This window comes from Sylvia atricapilla, chromosome 8 (assembly GCF_009819655.1).
Source record: "Sylvia atricapilla isolate bSylAtr1 chromosome 8, bSylAtr1.pri, whole genome shotgun sequence".
Taxonomy (NCBI): domain Eukaryota; kingdom Metazoa; phylum Chordata; class Aves; order Passeriformes; family Sylviidae; genus Sylvia; species Sylvia atricapilla.
In genome coordinates, this window is record NC_089147.1 from 20320838 (window position 1) to 20341779 (window position 20942).

Sequence of the window (20942 nt, forward strand, 5' to 3'; positions counted from 1 at the left end):
TAATATGTGTAAAAGATGGACAAAAGCAGAAAGGCTGAAGGAATCTTGTAGAAATAGGATTCCAGAAAGAATCCTGGCTAAGAAGATGAGCCTGAATGGAGGGAGCATTGAGGCTATGTACTCTTGCTGGATACCAAGCCACTGCATGTACTCTACATGGATACTTTATTCCTCTTGCCTCCAGCACGATTAAGACTGAAAAATGCCCTACACGTAAATATATAGGTATGACTTGGAGCTGAGACGCTGTCTCAAGAAAACCACCCAAGTTTGTTTAAAATTCTATCAGCTCAGGAGGTTGTTCCCTCCATCCTCCCCCTTCCCCCCTCCCCATCAGTGGCTACACTTTAACCATGTATGGAAGAGTTTCTAGAGGTCTGAGCCATTAAAATCTACAGAGAATAGAAGAACTTGGCAAATATGAAACAAAAGCATTTTTAAATGGCTCTGAGACAGTCTGCTTCCCTTTGCTACTGAAAATGTGATAGATGTGCTGCCATTTCTGTGTAGGAGGCCATGATCTGAGGTTTTGGACAAGTCTATAACTTAACTACACCCTACAACATGCCTCCAAAACTGTTCAAATACAGATCAGCACATCAAAACCTGCAAGAAATATTTTTATCTTATTTAAAACAACAAAACAAACAGCTACACAAACACAAAAACCCTACACCCCAACACTTGAAGTAGTAGTGCTGTGTGTTATCTGCAGACAAGCTTTCTGCCAAGTATTCTCGTACATGCCAAAACCTATGGTTATTCTTGGACAATTTCCTATTTACAACCCATAAGTGTGCATGAAACAGTGATGTTCTGCCATTTTTAAGAGTTGCTGATCACAAGAAAACCTCTAACACATCTCCTCTCACAACACATGATTTATGGGGAGAACATTACAGCTGTCTTCCTCCTCCCTATAAGAAACAGACATTTAAGAAAGAAAAAAAAATCCAATTACAACACCAAGAAAAGATCCAGGATACAGGAAACACTGTATAGAAGCTTACACAATGATAAGACATTACCCAGAAGCATGTGGAATTTACCATGGACAACATCCTGCCCCTGGTAATACTGTAAAGTGCAAAGAGAATACATGCATATGTTTCCCCCTTTCCTCCATATTTTGGAAGACTACCAGATCTGCCTTCAGAAAAACAGATTTTCTGATGATGCTCCCTTTCAAACCTTTTAGGATGTTCTGATTCAGAGAGTTGCTAAGTAATCACAATTCAGTGTGATATCTCCTCCCTGAAGATAATTCAGGGGGACTCAGATTCTCACACAGCTCATTAAGGAACTGGAATTCAGGAAGTCTAAACTTTATTTCCAGCCTTCTACAATCACTGCACTAGAAATCAGCATCTCATTTTCTCAATTAAAAAAACACAACTAGAACTGCCAGTCTCCTTTTCAAACACTTAAACACTTCATGAATACCCTATAAAAGCTTTGCACTTCTATCACTGTATGAAGTACTCAGTATCTCCACCTGAAACCAACCAGACTTTGACATTTATTTTTCATACTCTACTGGAATAGTCCAGAAAACATTTATATCAACTCCATGACAGAATCAGGATTCAAGAGCAGAGACTTACTGCTTTATCAACCCAGAATAATTGATTTTAAATGCTGTTAGCCCAGATCTCAGTTCTATTGCTGTAGAGTTGCACCCCTCATCATTGAATCTGATCTATGCCACTACTTGCAGCATTACAGATCCCAAACAGAAAGTGTGCCTTTGTGTGTCCAATCACAAAATAATTTAGGAAGTGTAACACTGAAAAATGTAAGTCCTAAGTGATTCCCACTGTCATTTGACTTCTGACAGCATCATTAATGATTCCTTTACTTCTAACAACCCCACCTTCTCTCCTACCCCAGCCATCCTGACTCTGTGACATGAATAATTTGGGACGAATAAGAATACTGTGTATATTGAAAGAAAAATGCACCTATACCTTTTTGGTAATTCATGAATGACAGCCTTTCTATGCATTCTATTCTTTATCAATTTCATTAACATCATGAAGTCTTTAAAGTATCACTTCTACATCGAGTAGAAAGTCATTTAAATAATACTATTAATCTTTTACTATTTTGCCCCCTGTCCATTATTCATTAATGAGGACACAAACTTGCTCATTTACTCATTTTTCGTCAACTTTTTTACCTCAACATCAGAATCCGCAGAGTTAAGAATTATTTTGTCTCTCAGAACATATTAGGGCACTGAGTGAGAATAAAAACTCTGAAGAGGTGTCTGAGAGCAAGCTGCAAAACCGGTTAGCAAAGACTTGAGTGCCAAAAGTTTCTCATAACCTGGCAAAATTATGAGATATTGACAAAAAAAACCCAGACTTTGGAGTTTATTCTCTGTGAAAATTAAGTGGGTCCTAGAAGTCTTGATTGCTCATAACATACAACTGTGGGAATTCAAAAATTAATCAGGTCAGGGGCTGGGTGGGATTTTTTTTCAATGGGACAGCCCTGAGTTATGTAGTCCTGGTCCTGGGGAACCTGCACATACAGAGCCAATAGATTTTAATGAAATCTAAAAATAATTTTTTGAAGTTATATTAACATATGATCATGTGCTAAACATCACTGTAGTGTGCATAGTAAGGGACATCCATATATAAATCTATGTTTCCCTCCCTTTGGCAACTACTGGAAATTACAATCGAAAATAAGAGACAAATCTCTCATTTCTGTGTATTGATTAAAAAAAACCAGACGTGCTCTGTGTGACAGATATGACTCTACTAATAAAGTTTTCAGCAGTTCTTTAATTCAACATATGCCTTTTATATGGATAAATATGCAGTCACCTGAAAGGTTTTCATTTTAAAATATTTTTTTATCACAGCATTACCTAAAAGTCCAGTCAAATCCTATCCCTAACATGCTAGGTGTGTATAAGACAAGACACCTTTTCAGACTAGTTTACAGCCAATACAGGCAAAAGAAGCGTCATTACTACCTATCATTCACAAGTAGGGAAATTTATTGAAGACAGATGAAATAAAATGCTAGAGATCACACGGAGTTTGATATCTAACTTGCTCCTCTTAGTGAGCCTCAGTTCACTGCCAAAGCTCATTTTCAGCTGTCACAGGGGAGGCTGCACAAGGCTGCTGTGCCCAGTTATGCCTCCATGTAGTTATTTCCCTCACTTGTGTCATATACCTCAGGTGTACAAGACAGTAAATCATCATACGAGTGCCATACAGAGAGGATATTTTACCTAAGGGGAGACCATTCAGTCACCTCAGAGGAGTCTCAGTGGAAATCTCTCCTGCAGAGAAGGCAGTAAGCTCTCTACAAGGTGCTTTAAAAGCTATTAGCCACACTCTGGATTCTGGCTCTTCCTCTAAATGACTGCCTCTGTTGAACTGTATGCCTTAGGAAGCTTCAGAATAACAAACGTTGTCATTTAAATGTCAAGAAAATATTTTGGAAAAACTTAACAAAAAACTGAGTCACGGTGTTAAGGGCTGCTCAGCCTCCTGCGCTCAGACCATTAGCAGCCTTCTCGAGTCACTGATGGGAGAACTGGGAGAGCACTTAGAGATGCTGCAGAGTAGGACTCCACTTGGGAGCAGCAGCAGGCAGCCCTTTATGTGCAGCAATGTATAATGTAGCTCCAACCTTTCAGAATGACCGTAAGTTACTAAGCAAGATGATGAATACATAAAGGAAACATTAAAGTTGAAGTCAATCATGAGAAAGAGACAGGGTTACTATTTTCAGCTATCACCCAAATCTACCTAAATCAAGGTGGTTTTTAAACGATCCTGGACTGACTATAACCTCTCTCTGCTTAATTGAATCTTGGTTTTCCCAACTAGAACAGAGGGGCTGTTCATAGCCTGGAGGTCTGCCAGAATGAAATCCAGATTAACTAGTTTTAATTTCTTAAACCAGAACATGTGGAAGAATTCCAGTACCCAAGAGCAGTTGCTGGGCTCTCTCCTAGGCTACTTGTGGCCATGCTGCCAGGACAATCTCAGGTGAGGTGAATATTGCAAGGACAGATGCAGGTGGTAAGTGGAGTAGAATAAAACCAGAAAACGAGAGTGAAGAACCTGCCCTGGTATCAAGCACAATGCTTGTCTTAAAATCTAAGCATCTGCATGCTCACAGACACATGAACTTTTGAAATGAAAGCAATACTCCCATATTTATGCCAGAATAACTGAGAAAGACCTAACCCTAGGTCTCATTCATAATGTTTGAAATGTGCTACTAATTACTGAGTCAAATCATCGAGTTTGAGTCTGGCCCTAAATAGTTCCAGCTGCACCTGAGAAATCTAGAAAACCAAAACCTCAAGTTTCAAAGGATTAATGGCAGCCACGATTTTCTGTTAAATTAAGAAAATAATTTAAGCTACAAATTAATTAAATCATTAAGCAGGCTTGAAAATGAGCCCATCTTACTCCTAGTTTCAGTAAAAAAAAAAAATCTCTAAGTAAATGTGCAGTTTATGCATGGCATCTCTTACTTTTATTTCAGGATATACATTTGGGAAAATTTAACAGGCAAGAGATGCCTATCTGAGGATGGAATTGATCAGGAATGCAGTTACAACAGAAAGAATTTCAGCAGACCATAAACGAGAAAGAGAAGAAAAAAAGAAAAGCCTACTACAAGAATAGTCTAGCAAAATGCAACTGTAGTGAGTTTGGGCTGTTTCCCAGTACTCCAGGGGGAATTCTGCTATTTGCTGAGTTTAGTGAACATAATCTAGTGCAGAAGGGGAAAAAAAAAAAAAAAAAGTGCCGCTGCTTTCACCATTTTCTCAGTCCTGCTTTGTATGAGAAATCATATAAAAGACAGAAAAAATATTGTATTACTATGAAAGCACACAGAAGCTTGCAGAGCAGATGTTCTCAGCACACATAAGAGGGACTGATTGGACTTTGAATAAAACTACACAACTAGAATGAAAAAAATAAAATGACTCAGCGGGCAGAGATGAATCAAGAAACAGGGGATTCAAAAACTAGTTTGGAAATAACATCTGTAGTGATAAGTCAGTCCCATTTTGTCAAACAGTAAAAGGGAATCAATACTTTCCACTACACTTCATAGACAGCACCATTTGAGTTACTTTCCTCCCAGAATCTCAGTATGCAACTTTAAGAAAATTAAAAATCACTCAGAACATACACAAACAGTTAACAGGAAATATAAAATGAAGTAACTGAAACAGAATCTACCTCCAAAACCAGCAGTTACTCCACAAGTTATTTATAGCAGAAAATTTATAAGAGATTGGAAAGGTCTTAAACCTTCTGAAGTTTTAAATACTTACCTCTTGCAGCCAAAATCACATCCGTGGAATATCCAGGGAAATTTTTTAAAAGATTGCATTAAAGAGCTTGACTAGCTGAGAACATGATGTAGCCTTTCCTTTGCACCATCTAGCCATAGGCATTTACTCATTCAACAGAAGCACAGAGTGTGATACTGTAGTGCAGCCTTTTACATAGGGATTCCAAAGAAGGGGGAGGGAGGGGAAAGCCCTTCCCCAAAGACTTTAGTTCAGCCCACTCATTAAAATACAGAGTGGAAACAGCTGCTGTAGAAAGGAAGAGGATGTCCAAACAATTTTTTGTTAAATTTCTTAGGTGTAAATTAATTTCATTCTGGAGTCTCAGCAAAAAAAAAAAAAAAAATTCCCTTTTGAATTTCACTCTTCCTCTGGCATTGCTCTTTAATAAAGTGACTCTAGCTCCACTTAATAAAAATAACAGTGGATAGTTAGCTCTCTGTTTTCAAAATCGTAACTCAGTAATCTCACTAGGAGAAAACAGATCCCTAACAGATCTCCCTCTCCATCGTACAAGCTCTAGTACAAGTACACGTGTGTTTTATGATACTTAAGTCTTCACACAATGTAATATTAATCTCAAATGACTTCCCACCAAAAAGTCCCAAGCAAACAACAAACACGAGCTCACTGATAGCAACATTTAGAATTGATAGCATGTCTCTTACAGATTAGCACCTCAAAGTAAAACCTAGACAAAGAACAGAGGAAGGAGGTAAGAACAATGAAAGCTCTTCAAGTGTTTTACCGGGAGACACTGGATAAACAAGGATTCTTCAGCCTGAGAAAGAGCTGGCAGAGGGGAGATGAGAGAGTGTTCTATTAAATCATGAAATGCACTAAAAATACTAATCTGGGAATGGCAGCCCATTCCTTCTGGTAACAAGAACTAAGGGGCACTGAACCCAATATTTAGGCAGAAGTTTTAAAACAAACAAAATGAAGTTATTTGTCACATTATTCATAGAAGGATTGCAGAGCTTGTTGCCCATGATCTTGTGGAAATCCACGCTGCGAGCAAACTCAAAAAATGAAAGAACAGTTCTAATCCTAGAACTTTTGGCTTGGGAAGCTATCAGCCACAAGTTACTAGAAGGTGTGGATATCTCAGGTGTGGTAACAATTTGAATTCGCCCTCTACATTAATCCTTCCCCTAAACCAGTGACACTGACCACTGCCAGAGCGGCAGCCTGCATTAGAAGGATCTCTGAGCCACAGCTGTGCCCATTCTCATACTCCCATTTATCTAGTTTTCACAACTAATGACAAATGACAAATTGTCTGTACTATTAGGTCCATTTCACAGGTGGGGAATTAACTATGTACCCCAAGGCCCAGGTTAGCACAATATTTTTGGAAATTTTGACTGGTAACCACAATTCAGAAATTAGGTACTATCCTTAAAAGTCATCCTGAATGACTTTTTACTTCTGAAGGGCAGCACCCTTTCAAACCTCTGCAGTTGTGACTGTTCCCTGTTCATTCCAGTATACCCAATCCAGTATCTACTTTCACGGGCAAAGTTATTTACCAACAGGAGCTTTTCCACAATGATTTCAGCAGTTATTACTCCTACTTTCTGCTCTCTCTTTGCCTACAATTGCAAAATCTAGTGCACGCTGATACTGAAATCTTACTGCAGCAAACCTATTTTAAATACATATGTGCTTTTTATATATTATCTAATAGCCTTTTTTGGTGTAAGACAAGCTGTCTGTTCTTAGAGAGGCAACTAGCAAACAGATTGTGCAATCAAGGTTGTTATTTGGTTGTTTGCTTTTTTTAAAAAAGAGGTATATTTTAAAAATACTCTTTGAGTGGCCATTGTGTGGTTAAAGGGTAACTGCCCACTGGCCTTGTTGGTACAACAGCTTGTCTGAATTAATACTGAGAAACAAGGTACTTTTATGCAAAATAAGTAAATTGAGTTGAGATTCTTTTCATATCAGGCCTGAGAAAAGCAGACAAAACCCTGTTTCCCTTCTCTGCTCCTAATTTTAAACAGGGGTTTCCTAGCTTTTTGTCTGTCTCAGTATGTTTAATGTTTCCTGGAGGCCTGCAAAGGCATGCAAAATATTTTGGTTCAGGGCCTCTATATGGTTGTAATAGGAAATAGATGTCTGTCTTAAAGAGAGGGGTTAGTATAGAAACAGATTATCTGAATGACAGCAGAGTCTTAAGTGTTTATTTCAAAGGGAAGGAAAGGACAGATAAATATTTACTGCTTTCTGTCCACATTGTAAAATACAGATGCTACCCATTTTCAGTTACTTCTTGTCTAAGTAATCCAGGTTATTGTCTGATCCTGTTCTCTTGGTCAGGATTTGTCTTCATGTTAAAAAAAAAAAACATTCTTATGCCATCATTGACAGATATATCCTTTAAGCTGCAGAAGAGTTTCACAAAGAGAAAGACATTTTCTAAAACGTGGGCTGGTCAAGACCTTATGCTTGTACAGGATGTGTGGTCACCAGAAACAAATTATAGACTTTTTGGTCTACCTGGGAAAATGCACATTTCCTATGTAAGGCTTTACACTATGCCAAAATAGCCTTTTGGAAAAAATCTGAGTGTTCCAGTGCTAACAGACTGAAAAATGGTGGAGACACAAATGTAAAGAAGGGTTTGCTTCTTACTCCTATCCCCTCCTTGGCAGGGTAGAAGATGATAGAACAAGAACAGATGTTCTCTTTCCTCCTGCACAGTCCCTAATCAATAATCTTTGGGTGCTGATCTTTGATCCACTTGTGACAGGAAGCTTTAAGTCTGAGTCTCCTACTCCTGACAGGTCCATCCTTCCTCCTTTTCACTCTCATGTACCTACTGCTAGAAAACCAACAGAATTAAAAATAACTTTGGGACAATTATCATTTCCTAGATGCAGTCTTACCTTTCTATTTCACAATTCAACTAAAACTGATGAGATCTCTCTTCCTCACCCCTTCTTTCCCTCTTCTAATTAAAAGTTGGTAAATCAAGAGGAATCCAGAGGGGCATAGAGCAAATCTTATTATCTTCATTTAGCTGCAACTACACTCCTATATAAGAAGACATTAAGGAAATAACTGATGGAGTTAAGTGCAGTAGGTGCAACTCAGTGGAATGCTGGTTCAAAACAATGGCCAAAGGACAATCATACATTCTGTTCAGTAGAGGGATGAGAGATCAATACCAATGGGACATATTCTGGGATGCTTCTGTATGCACAGGCTTTCCTCTTCATAAAGCAACTTCATTAAAATCCCCTAAAATAAGCAGACTTCTGACAATTCAACAGCTGGATAGGAAGTCCCCAAGGTGTTACAGAGGAAAATGGTCATTCAATAAATGCTGTTTTCCTCTGAATATGTACCTTAGCACAAAGCCTTCAAACACAAGTGTTTTTACAGATCAGGGAAGTTGCTGTCATGTTTGAAGGTGCAAATGGATAACCTTCAGCAGGCCCAGTTGATTAGAGTTACACCTGTGTTATGAGCTGAAATAGCATAATAAATTTTTGCAGCAACTGCAATCCAACAAGATTTTCTGTGCAGCTCCTCAGAGTTTTCATCTTGTCTCATTTTAAAAAATACATATTATTTTAAAGTAATAAATCAAGTTTGGGATACTAGTGAATTTCTCCCAATTCTGTTTTATCTTTACCCTCTTTTCTATTGGGTGAAGCAAAGAGATGAAAAGGAAAGGGGAAGACAGCTATTTAGATCAAGGAAGAGGGAGCAGAAGAAAGGAGAACAATTTTTCAAGGAAGGGAAGGGATTTCAAAGCTGAGAAGTGAAAACTTTCTGTCTCATTCTGGAAACATAATGCAGCTTTTCCTGACATTAAAACAGATCTTCTTCTGTCACATTTTGTTATACAGTTTACATCACCAATTATTTCCTTCTGGAAACATTCACAATTATTCAAATTCAATACTGAGAAGGAAAGGGGAGTTCCACTATAAATGGACTAGATGGCCAAATGCACCAAAACAGCAAACTTAGACTTTTGGTTCTGGAATGGCATGCACTGTATTACTAGTGATGCTATTATCTCTGGAAAATTCACACTGATTTTATTAATATCTGTAATTATTAACTTTAGATGCATAAGATTATTAACTTTGTCTTCAGACCAACTGTTCTATGATATAAGCAAGGTGTTCAAGCTCTCAATTCCCACTTTCAGCCTAACATGTACCAACACGCTCTTCAGCAGTGCTATCTTTCAAAGAAACAAGCACTTTCTCAACAGAGAGCAGCAAGTTGTCCTTGCAGAGCATTTTACATGACCATGGAAGATAAGATGCATTTTGACTAAAGTCACCAAAAACTACAAGGCTTAATATGACGTTCCATGGGATATTTTAATATCTTCCCTGAGCAAAGAATTTCTCAGAATCCATTAAAAAAATGCACACACTTTATGGAACCAAACTGAGATTGACCTAACTTGGAAAACTGGCTGGCTGAGGCAATGTGATCAAGCATCTTAGATGCTGAGCAGAACCTCAACAGTCTCAATCTGTTCCCCGGATGGTGAACAGATTCCCTTCTCCCTTCCAGCTCCCTTCCCCACCCACCCTGAAGGCACTCAGCTTTGGGAGTGGCTTTTCTCACCAGGGAAGGAAAACTTTCTTTTAATGTGGTTCATGGAAAGTTTAGCTGGTTTTCTTTCCCCAGCCCACCTACACTGGAAAAAGACATTAGTCCCAATCGAAATCCAGTATATTAACTTTGCCCATCTGTGGACAGTTCTTTTCAACTTGCAAGGAAGCAATCCCACAACTTCAATTTCTTGTGTCTCATTATGATAATGGTGGTGTAGCACAACCATGGAATGAGCTGGACTGGAATTGTTCGAGTATAATTATTGTACAAGCACTTTCAGATGCCTTCATCCATAAAAAGGAAAACAGGGATTAGATCAGTTCTAGAGGTCCTCTAATTACAGGAAGAACTACCAATAAATTCAAGGGTAATAGAGGCAATGGGCTACATAGGATGAATTTTATTTTAACCTGTCTTCAGTGATACACCATGGGATACAGAAACTGATCTGTGGAGTATAAAGAGTACAACTGCAAGGCATAATGAATGAATTTATTTCTGATCCAAAGTCTGCTATCAGTAACATGGATCATGTTACTGCTTTCAATGAGCTTTGGACCAGTCTCCCATGAGCACCACGTAAAGGATATGAAGTCAGACAATGAGAGAAACAAGGACAGTGTCATTTCAGCAATGTATGTGGGGGAAACTTTACATTCCAGAAAAATAGGACCTGGGAGATGCCACATATTATTAGATCACAGATTTACATAATGCAAAAGCTTTTATCAGTATCAGAAGCCTCAGAGTCACATAAGAAACAATCAGCAATTCTGGGAAAGCTGCAGCTGGGTGTTCCTCCTGTTTGACAAAGGTACATAGTAGCTTCTTCTGGTGTCTGTAAGGCACCATTTTTTCTTTGCTGGGTAAGTTTTCAGCTGGATTCATTCTCATTTCACCTGATCATGTCACATCAGCACTAGAGCTAACACAAAGTAAGGGTGAAGTTGGGATAGGCCCATCTTCTTTCAGTACCAGCCAGGACTTGGATCAGTTTACAGCAGTCCTGAAACCACAGATCCACAGAAGAACTCAAAATATCTTCTACAGTTCAGTGCAACAAAATAAATGCCAAGAGAACTCAGGTTCAAGAAACCAGGTACTTGGGAACAAATAAGCTTGTACTTCCAGAGCAATGCACTTGGCTTTTCTAAGGAGCAGGAAACAAAGATCTGAATTGACTCCCAAGGAAGAGAGGAAGGTCTGGAAGCTGTAATTCCTAGCACCATTCCTCTTTGGCTGCCTTAATGTTCTCCAGGCAGGTCGTTTTCCTCCCGATTACAGGTTGATATCTCCCCCTCCATGAAGGACACACCATTTCTGATAAAAGGTTCTGTAAGTTTACCAGCTACCCTGCATTCAGCACAGATCCAAAGAAAGCATCCTGTTCCTTTCCCTGGAATGAGTTTAACTCAAAGGCAGTGCACACGCAGAGACACTCCAAATTTACACTTTCACTGTACACCAGAGAGGTCTCCTGGTCACAAAGTTGCAGTCTGGGTCCTCCTTCTGTCTGTTTCTTTGATTTGGCTGAAGCCTTATCCCAGCTCTGCCTCCTCTTCTCTCCTGTTTATTACTGCAGTCAGCCCTGGTGGTCTGTGCACGCTGCACAGCTGCCCCTCCTTCCCTCCTAAGTTAACTCTAAAATGCCTCCTCGGACCAGATGTTTTCCACATGTTCCACTGTCTATTTTCTTCCCCACCCCCAGATCCAATCCTAAAGTATCCCTAAATCAACTTGTCCATCTTGGTTCTGGGGCAGGCAAAAAACAAGTCCCTGCTTTTTCCTCCACAATAATACATGGGCAGGAGACAAAAATAATCCTTAACCTTGGCACTGCTTTTAGTTTCCATTTCACCTTCAGATGATCAGCTTTTGCTTTGGTATTTCTTTGGCTTTCTTTCTGGATTAAATTTTATTTCTTGGAAATATTTTTTTGAGCGTGATTAATATCTGTATTACTTGCCACTTTTCCTTCTAATCATACTTACGTTTATTAGCTGCCACTGAAGGCTTATTTACAGGTACAAATCTTAAGTTTATAGGTACTTCACAGGTCCCATCCCCCTTCTCTGTGACATTTCCCACTCTCCATCTGTCATTCCTTGGCACCAGTGCCTGCAGTGGCAGTAGACATTTATACAAATTACCATCACTCTGCTTATCTCTCAAAAATAGGTTTCAATAACAGCCCAACTGAAGTTTCACAAGTTTATGTTAACTGGAGATCAGACCAAAACCAATAAACTCCAGCTGGACCAGTACCGTAAACACCCACTGTAAGGCAGTACAACTTCCAGTCACTCATAGGTAGAGATGGTTTTGCAGGAAAGGGATGGGTGCAGCGGTTCCATCCCCTCCTGTGCAGTGTTACGTGCCCCTGGGCAGCCCTACTCACTTTAGGCCAAGCCCTGAACACGGTCAGCAGTGTAGCAAAGGGGCAGTAACCACATTCCCTAGGCCGGAGGGGCAGCCCTGCCACCCGGAGTGGATGAGCATCCGAGCACGCAGAGCCAAAGCTGCCGAGAGAGATTATAAGATCCCAGGCACCTACAAACCTGGAGCCAGAAACTAAATCATGCAGATTTTGTGTAAACTACAGACAGTCCACAAAATACTCATCAATAGGGTTTTCATTCTTTAAAGTCCTGACTCTAGCCTCAGTCACAGTTTCTGCGCTTGTCCCTCACAACTGCCCTTGAGCTGGAGAGAGGGGACAGGGCAGGCAGCGTGACCAGCCCACAAACTTCACTGACAGCTGTGTCAGACAACAAAAGCTGGTGGCAGGACATCCATTTTCTGACAGCATTACTCCTGAATTTGCTGTCTCTGTGAAAGTAGCTCTCCAGCATGTGATTTCCCACATACCACAAGAGCTCCAATAAAAGCTGTTGCGTTCAGCCAAATGTTTAGTACTCCTCTGATATCTGTATATTAAAAATTACTGTGGGGGTGAGGGAGAGCAAAAAGAAGTATAATAGTCTGAGAATATTAAGTGGAGCACTGGGTGAAGAAAAATTTTGCTTTCCAAATGCCACATGCAGATTTATTGCAGGAACAAAATGGGTGTGTAGGCACTGAAAAGCCCTAGGCAAAGTCCTGCATTTCATTATCTGCATTACCCAGAGTCTCTCTCCAGAACTTGAGCTGTGGCACTTCACTTTCTGGTATTTCATAAACAGGGAAAATTTACATTAATGCCACATATTTTTAAGGTTGTATACTCAGAGTCTTTCATTATGCCCAGATCACAAATGAAACTTCAAGACACCAGCAATCAAAATTGGCAGAAACCTGCCTAATTTTGTAGCACTGACATGAAATTTTTTCATGAACTACTAAGAACTTGGAATCATTTGTTTTAATAGGTGAAAAGCTTCCCAAGATGGTTAAGATTGCATGGTTAATTGATGGTTAATGATGAACCTGGCTGTGTCAAAACTGCTGAGGAGTTCTGCTGCTCCCAATACTGCCAACAGACAGCAAGGAGGAAAGCAGCAAGTGATGGCAATTCCTTCTCAGCACCAACTATCTCTCGTGTACACTTCCACTTGGACAGTTTTGGTTTTAAAGAGCAGAAAGGACATCAGAGGTTATGAGGGTGTTTTTTTGTTACTGGTTGAGTTTTTGTGGTTTCTTGGGTTTGTTTTTGGCATGGGTTTTTTTGGGGTTTTTTTGTTGTTGTTGTTTTGGTGGGGGTTTTTTGGTTGTTATTTTTTTTTTGGTTGGTTGGTGGTTTTTTTTGTTGTTGTTGTTTTTTGGGGTTTTTTTTGTTTGTTTGTTTGGTTTGGTTTTTCGGGGTTGTTTTTCTGGTTTTTTTGGTTTTGGTTTGATTTGGGACGGGGGTGTGGGGAGCTGTCTAGTACCCTAGACAGCACTGCTCAGCACCTGCTCATGTTACAATATCACTATTTCTCCCTTTCTATACAGTTCACAAGACTTAGAGATTTATTGAGATTCCACTTGGCTGGAAGCTGTTTCCTTGTAGCTCCCATATAGGACACATGGCAAGCAAGAGATAAAAATATCCATACCACTCTTTGGTTTTCAATTCCTTGATACTGCTGTTAAAAAAAAAAAAATCTGCAAAAAGTTTCAAGAATTCAGTATTAACCTAGGGAAAAGAAAGTCAGTTCTGGAAGGACCAAACAATAGAAAAGCTTCCCAGGTGGAGCACAGAGAAGGAAAATAAGATGTAGAGCTCCAAAGACCAAAAAGTAATAAAGAACACTTGCATTTTGATCAGACCAAAGAAACTATACGTAGTGCTTTTAAAGACAAAGACTTTACTCCATTCTGTCCCATCCTCAATACTTGTAAGACACTTTCTAGCACATCTGCATACTGAACACATTGCCTGAATGTTAAAAAGTGGCAAAAGAAAATTCTCCTGTCCATTTCATATTCAAACTTAGTTAACTTCTTTACTCTTCTTTACTGTCTCCTAAATTTGTTATCTTGTTTTATTTCCCATTTTCACTCTTTTTACACCTTTGTAAAGGTCATTCGTTAGTTCCTAGACCAGCAAATCCCCTTCTCCAGTCACCACCTTTTCAGAAATCACTTTTCCTTCAAACATTTCTCACCCTTCCTCCTATAAGCAGCCGTTCTCTATGTTATTATCTAGGCAGGACTGAGACTGGTGACTCTACAGCGCAAAGAACAGCTCTTATTTATGTTTGTGAATCCTTGTCTAACTTTATGCTGTTGTGTAAATGTTTAATAGGTACTAATGCATTTGCTGGAACAAGCTATGTGCTAATACTCAGTGGACTGTTTGGATACAATCCTTGCTGACTGTCAGAAGCTTCTGGAATAAAACAAAATGCAGGGGTTTGGTGACACTGCAGTTTCAAAGCTAAAGGATCCAACAGCTGAAGAAGTCTAACAAACCATGAACCATCATAGTACCGGAAATGGCCTTATCTGCTCTTCCCGTGTTTGAAACAGGACAGAGTTTGAGAGATGAGCACTATGGATATGAGGTTGCATTCAGCTACAGACACTGTACCTTATCTTCTCTGTGCTATCTCCAGACCCCCAAGGTCACAACACTTTAAACAAATCTTTCACATCTTTGCTTTCTCCTTAATTTTTGCTGAAGAGTATAGAATGGTCTTGTCCCCTTTTCACACTGTTCTTGGCATGATTTTCCTGGGGGCTTGGTTGTATCACATCCTGTGCAGAATTAACTGTGAAACAGAAACCCCAGTGGCAGATCAGATGCATAGTTTTTATTTCAGGCACTAAATAGGAGCTGAGTGATTCATCAGCACAAGCACACCACACAAGCAGCAACTGCTCAAGCAAACAGGGAACGAATGATGTCTTGGCCTCAGGGCCAATGAATAGTGATGCTACTGGAGAAAATGCAACAAGGACAGCAGAAGTGTCAGGCCTACCTGTCATCGAGTCTCATGCTAAAACTCATGGAAACAAAAAACATATCACAAATTTACACAATTTGTATGAAAGGAAAACTTTGGGGTTTGTTGTTTCTATATCAGGTTGTTCCTAATGGTGAGACTGGTGATGACAAGTCTTATCCCACAGTCTTAACATTTTGTGCCCTGTTGCCATGAAATGCAAGGAAATAATGGATCACTGTTGAGGCACATTTGTAGGGGCTCTGAAATGAGGAGTGCTAGGTGGTGCCCATCCAGCTATCCACTTCCAACACTGCATCCTAGGACTGGGTTCTCTTTCCTGTTAATTTTAATATAGTTTCAATAATAGTGCTCTTGATGTCTTAGCCTTGAAAGAGAATTTGACCAAGAGATGAATTGACAAGATTTTCCCAGCTGGCAGTGTGAATTAGGAAAGAAAAATAGCTAAATCTGGTAGAAGCAAGTCCAAGCAAAAGACAACTTTATTAGGAAAAAATCCTGTAGCAGTGAAATCTGTTGGACTTCGAACAGTTTCTTCTGTGACATAAAACATATGCCACCACTTCAGCCTTTAAAAGGAGACTTTTAAAGTCTGCATGACGAGATTTCAGTACTAGTCAACACCTATTTACCTGTAACACAGTTTTCAGAGTTCAGATTTGGTGTAAATTACGACCTGCTTGGGAGGAAAGGTGTACATGATTCATCAAGTGATGATATTACAGATCTAAAGGAAGGGGCAGGGAGGAGAAAGGCTGTTTGTTGCAAACGAGTTACAGACAGAGACTTTCAGAAAGATCAGAACAGAAACACTTTAGAAAATCTGCCCTCTTTGTTTTGAAACAAACAGGAGAAGATGGAGATCTGTTTGTTGCTTCTATTGCCTCAAAAGAACACAGTTTCAGGTACCCAAATAAATAATCAAAAGAATAGAAAACTAAACAATTAATCTTACATTATTAATTCAGAGCTCACAGCTTGTAGGAACTCTGAACCTGTTGCTGAAAGTGTGCCCTTCACCCATGAATTAGTTTTGTCAAGGAATCCAGACCTAATTCACAACAATATATTTCTGTAGAAACCATAAAACTGCTTTCATAGATGTTTTGCTTTGTCTCTGGTTCCTTTAAAATGTAACATGTTTGGACTCAGATATGATTTGACTGATTTCCATTAATTCTGGTATGAACCGAATTATGATGCCTTGTGTATTCACAGAAGAGTCATGTCTTCAGAAGGTTTATTTCAAGATGAACTGGTAAGCCTTGGGGACTAAGAAGCCCTTTAAAACTGGGGTCAAGCTAGGCATTTAGACTGAAAAATAATAAATAAATCCATTTGGAGACAAAGGCCTATTGTACACCAGTCTTCCAGGAAAACCCATGAGTGGCTGAAAATTACTTAGGAAAACTTTGTGGAAATTAATTCCGAGTCATTCTCAGTTCTTTCTCCCACACTGAAAAGGGGTTTATGGAGGCAGAAAAGCATTGGTGGATTCACACAAGGTCAGGAAATATCTGGCATTGCAAATGCAGAGCTAGAAAATGTTTACATTTCCTGTACCACTGAAAGAGAGAACCAGCACCTTCCCTGCCTGTGGCTCATTGAGAACCTGGGCCACCACCAGCTCCAGCTACAAAAGGGTGGTGTACACTTAGAAGGTACAGAGAGGAGTAAAAACTGCAGTCAAAGCTTATGTGGTATAATAGCTCAAAAGAACCACTTCCCACCCTCTATTCAAAAGGAAGAAAAAAACCACAAAAATGCCACTAAACCCAAAAGAGAGTCCCACTGTTCCTCATCATACATTGCTTTCTGTTACTAGGCAGGCACTGTCAAGCTGACACGTATAGCTCATTAGAGATTAGAATCTTACTTGGGAATTTTGCATTTATATAAACATATATACAAAAAATATCATGCCGTATTATGGACTTTTACAGTGATATTTATAGAAAAACACTATTCTTTACTCTTAACTCTGCAATCATATGTTAATAATTATCACCACAAAAGCTATTTCAATTCTTCCAAGTTATACAACCAACTAGACAGCAAAGACAGCTTTGAACCTTTGAACATCAGGTTCTTATTTACCACGTTATCCTATTTTTAGGTCAAAACTTTACACATTTGCTGAAACTGTTTTCTCAATGTCAGGCAGTTCTCTTGGTTAAAACTCCTTCAGGTACCAAAGTGCTGAGGAAGAACAATAGAGTCTGGATTCAGTGCCCAACTAGAAATCCAGCCATTCTTACAGAGAGCAAGGATGACTCCCAGACTTGGCAAGGGAGGGAGACAGTGCCTCCCTTACGCCACATTTTTTGCTCATGAGTTAGAATATTATAAGGGGAATCATTAATTAACGGACACTTTGAGACCAGTGTCCACCTGCTATTAAATAGTTATGTTCTTGTTCTTCAAACACCTGAAATACCTATCATCTATTACCAGACAGCCTAAACTTGAACACCACTTGCAACAGTGTACAAGCACTGTTGTGCGCATTAACCTGAATTCTCAAGTTTAGTTCTGATTCAATGTAACTTTCTGGAGAAGACCTTTGAATTGTGTTTGAAACACTGCGTTCAAAAATCAAAGAAAGCAGTCACCTCCTGCCAATAGATTTGAATGTCACTTTTCTGGAAATGTCCATAGAGCAATATAGATGAACACAGAGGAGAATAACAGCGTGTAACACACATTTACATACCTTTGGTAGAGCTCAGAGAAAAGGAAACTGCAGCTCTACAGGTATGTTCTAGACTCCTCCTGGAAAAGAAAAAAAAAAACAAACCAGTAAGTGTTATAGAATACAATAATCTAATGCAGCCATCAGGAAAAAAACCCAAAACAACCCACAATTAAATGCTCTCTCAGTTTAATATAAAAGAAGGCACCACCCTGGGGTAAGCAATAAAATTTGACAATTATTTGTAGCCCAACAGTTCAACTAGCCTTGTTATCTTTTAAAGCTAAGAGTCACCATTTGTCTATGAATCACCTTTTATAAGACAAGATCCTCCATGTCTATGTGAAACCCAAGGCAACATCATTTTTGTTTATCATTCTGTAAAGAGAAGCAGTGCCAAAATTCTGCAACACCTACTTTAGCTGCTGAAATCCAGAGAACTGAATGTGCTGCTGTTAGCATTTGGAGACAGAAATATGTTTTGATCTAATACATCGTCCACAGACTCACTTTTGTTAAGAAGGTACTAGATTCCATAACAGATTAAAATAGAGACAAATATGAAAACACTCTGCATGCAACTTATGCAGAGTAACTTCTACTCATTGAATTTGATTTTTTTCAAGAGTGTTCTAAACTTTCTAAAAATACCATAGAAGTCTTCAAATAGCTAAATTCTCCTAGCTTGCCACAAAACTGACAGCTTGATTGATGTATATGAATGTTCTACTATTACTTTACTATGTTGTGTTTAATTCAAATCACACAGAATCACTAGGTTAGAAGAGACCTTCAAGATCATCAAGTCCAACCCATGTCCCAACATCTCAACTAAACCATGGCACTGAGTGCCACCTCCAGTCTTTTTTTAAACACATCCAGGGATGGTGACTCCACCACCTTCCCGGGCAGACCATTCCAGTACTTTATCACAAAGTTACGTGAGAGGCAGGACTAGTACAAAAGTTCTCATATATAATGAAATCTGCCTCAGAACACTGGCCTTTACTGTTTAGTCAGGTACCTTCTTAGGCACTTGCCAAGGACACAGCCTATGGATACCTGTATGTACGGATACAGTGCCACAGGTGGTGGTGGATACCAGGAAGGTATCCCTGCCCATGGTGTGAGGCTGAGAATTAGGCAATCTTCAAGGTCCCTTCCAACCAAACCATTCTATAATTCTAAGATTTTTTAATCTACCGGTCCTTGTTTCAATCACAAGACTTACGTATGTGTTGACACGTTCTTACTGGTACCCCAGGCAGTGAATGTCCCTCTCACAATGTTTCTATGGGGAGTAAAATGCCCTTCAACTTTCCTACCTCTTCCTCCTTCTCAGAAAGTGACATGCCTCACTGCTTCCTGGTATCCGGAAGTAAGGACTGGGTTAGGAACACCTCATCCCTCTTCACTCCATGTCCTCAGTTTCTGATCCTTGTTTTCATCAATAGTCAATAGATAAACCCCACCACTCTGGATAGAGTAAACCACAGCCATGCCATAACATCACTGGGCATACCAATCAGGTACCATGTGGTATCAATAACACCCTAAAGCCCCTTTCACCAGCACACATTTGGCCTGTGTGCCTAGTTGGGCTCTCTGTCTTTCTGATCATCCAGTTCTTAATTTCTCACTTGCTGTCAGTAAAGAGAGAAGAGTAACCCTGTTCTGCCCAAACTGACATGCTGGACTCCCTATTTCTCACTTGCTGTCAGTAAAGAGAGAAGAGTAACCCTGTTCTGCCCAAACTGACATGCTGGACTCCCTATTTCTCACTTGCTGTCAGTAAAGAGAGAAGAGTAACCCTGTTCTGCCCAAACTGACATGCTGGACTCCCTGTAAAGGAACTCTAATAACGAAAAAAAAGAGAGGCCCACTACCAATAGCATAACTGTTTTACATTTCTGTCCTATACTTACTCTAGATTAGACCTACCCAATGTCTATCTTATGCTCTAATGCCAGTGCTGTTATGGAAAACACAGTTTCACCCTGTATTAATTTATGAGGGGCAAATGCTGACTACAGGTTGCCTATAATCTGACAAACAGATTGTTTACCTGCACAAAATCTTTTAAACTCAAGTCATGCCCTACCCTCAGCCACACAAATAAATTACTCTGGAAATAGAAACAAGACAAGACAAGACAAGACAAAAAAAAAATAAAAAAATCAGACTTCTCCAAAAAACTAAAGTCCTGGATGGTTTTTGCTAGAATGTAGTCAAAGGCCAAGAACAGTAAGTGAGACACATACCAATTCCAACAGGAATTGCTCAAGGAAAATCATGGATTTTCCATGCAGCACAAAACAGCCAAAAGCCCAAGTACACTGGAGCAAGCACTATTATGAATAGTCGCAATAGTAGGTGTTGCCATTAGCTAAGTAACTCTGACATGAACCATTTTTATCTAATGTTAATTCAGACGGGCAAAGGACTGTTCTTTCCATTAGTCTGCAATGAAGGAGAAATTCTTTGAAAGTCCAATTAAGTTTCATCAGTAACACACACTTCCTACAGATATCCCTGAAGATCAGACACATATTGCAACTACATTCCAAACAGCCAGAAAGGCAGCAACAGCAAAATGAAATTCTGCTTTTAAACTGATTCACAGCTTGAAGAAACAGTATCCAGGATGCCACCCATTCCCTACAAAAGAATCTGGTGAGGGCAAAATATACAGAGGTCTCCTTTCTGGTAAATGCAATAGTCTTTTTGGTTAGGTGGCAGCTATGCAGCTTCCAAACAGCTTGAGCAAGATGAGAGTACAGTATCCAAAGTATTAACTTTTAAATTAAGGAGTATGCAAAATGGGGCTCAAGCAAATTTTCTAAATTACTTAGAAATGTGAAATGTTGGAACATCCAGGTTGAAGCAGCAAAAATACATATCCTAAATATCACTGCTGAAGATGATACAG

The 20942-nt window shown here is 39.4% G+C and overlaps 1 protein-coding gene across 3 annotated transcripts in view; it reads right to left on the bottom strand.

The window, feature by feature from the left end:
* Positions 1-20942, bottom strand: part of SORBS1 (sorbin and SH3 domain containing 1) — a 161917-nt gene that overhangs the window by 103863 nt on the left and 37112 nt on the right. For 2 of the 3 annotated variants that reach the window (XM_066323990.1, XM_066323992.1), the window contains exon 2: positions 18035-18093. The gene's annotated coding sequence lies outside the window, so the exon portion shown is untranslated. Of the gene's footprint in view, positions 1-5326; positions 5475-18034; positions 18094-20942 lie in introns of those variants that run through there. The other variant, XM_066323991.1, reaches the window with a different exon arrangement.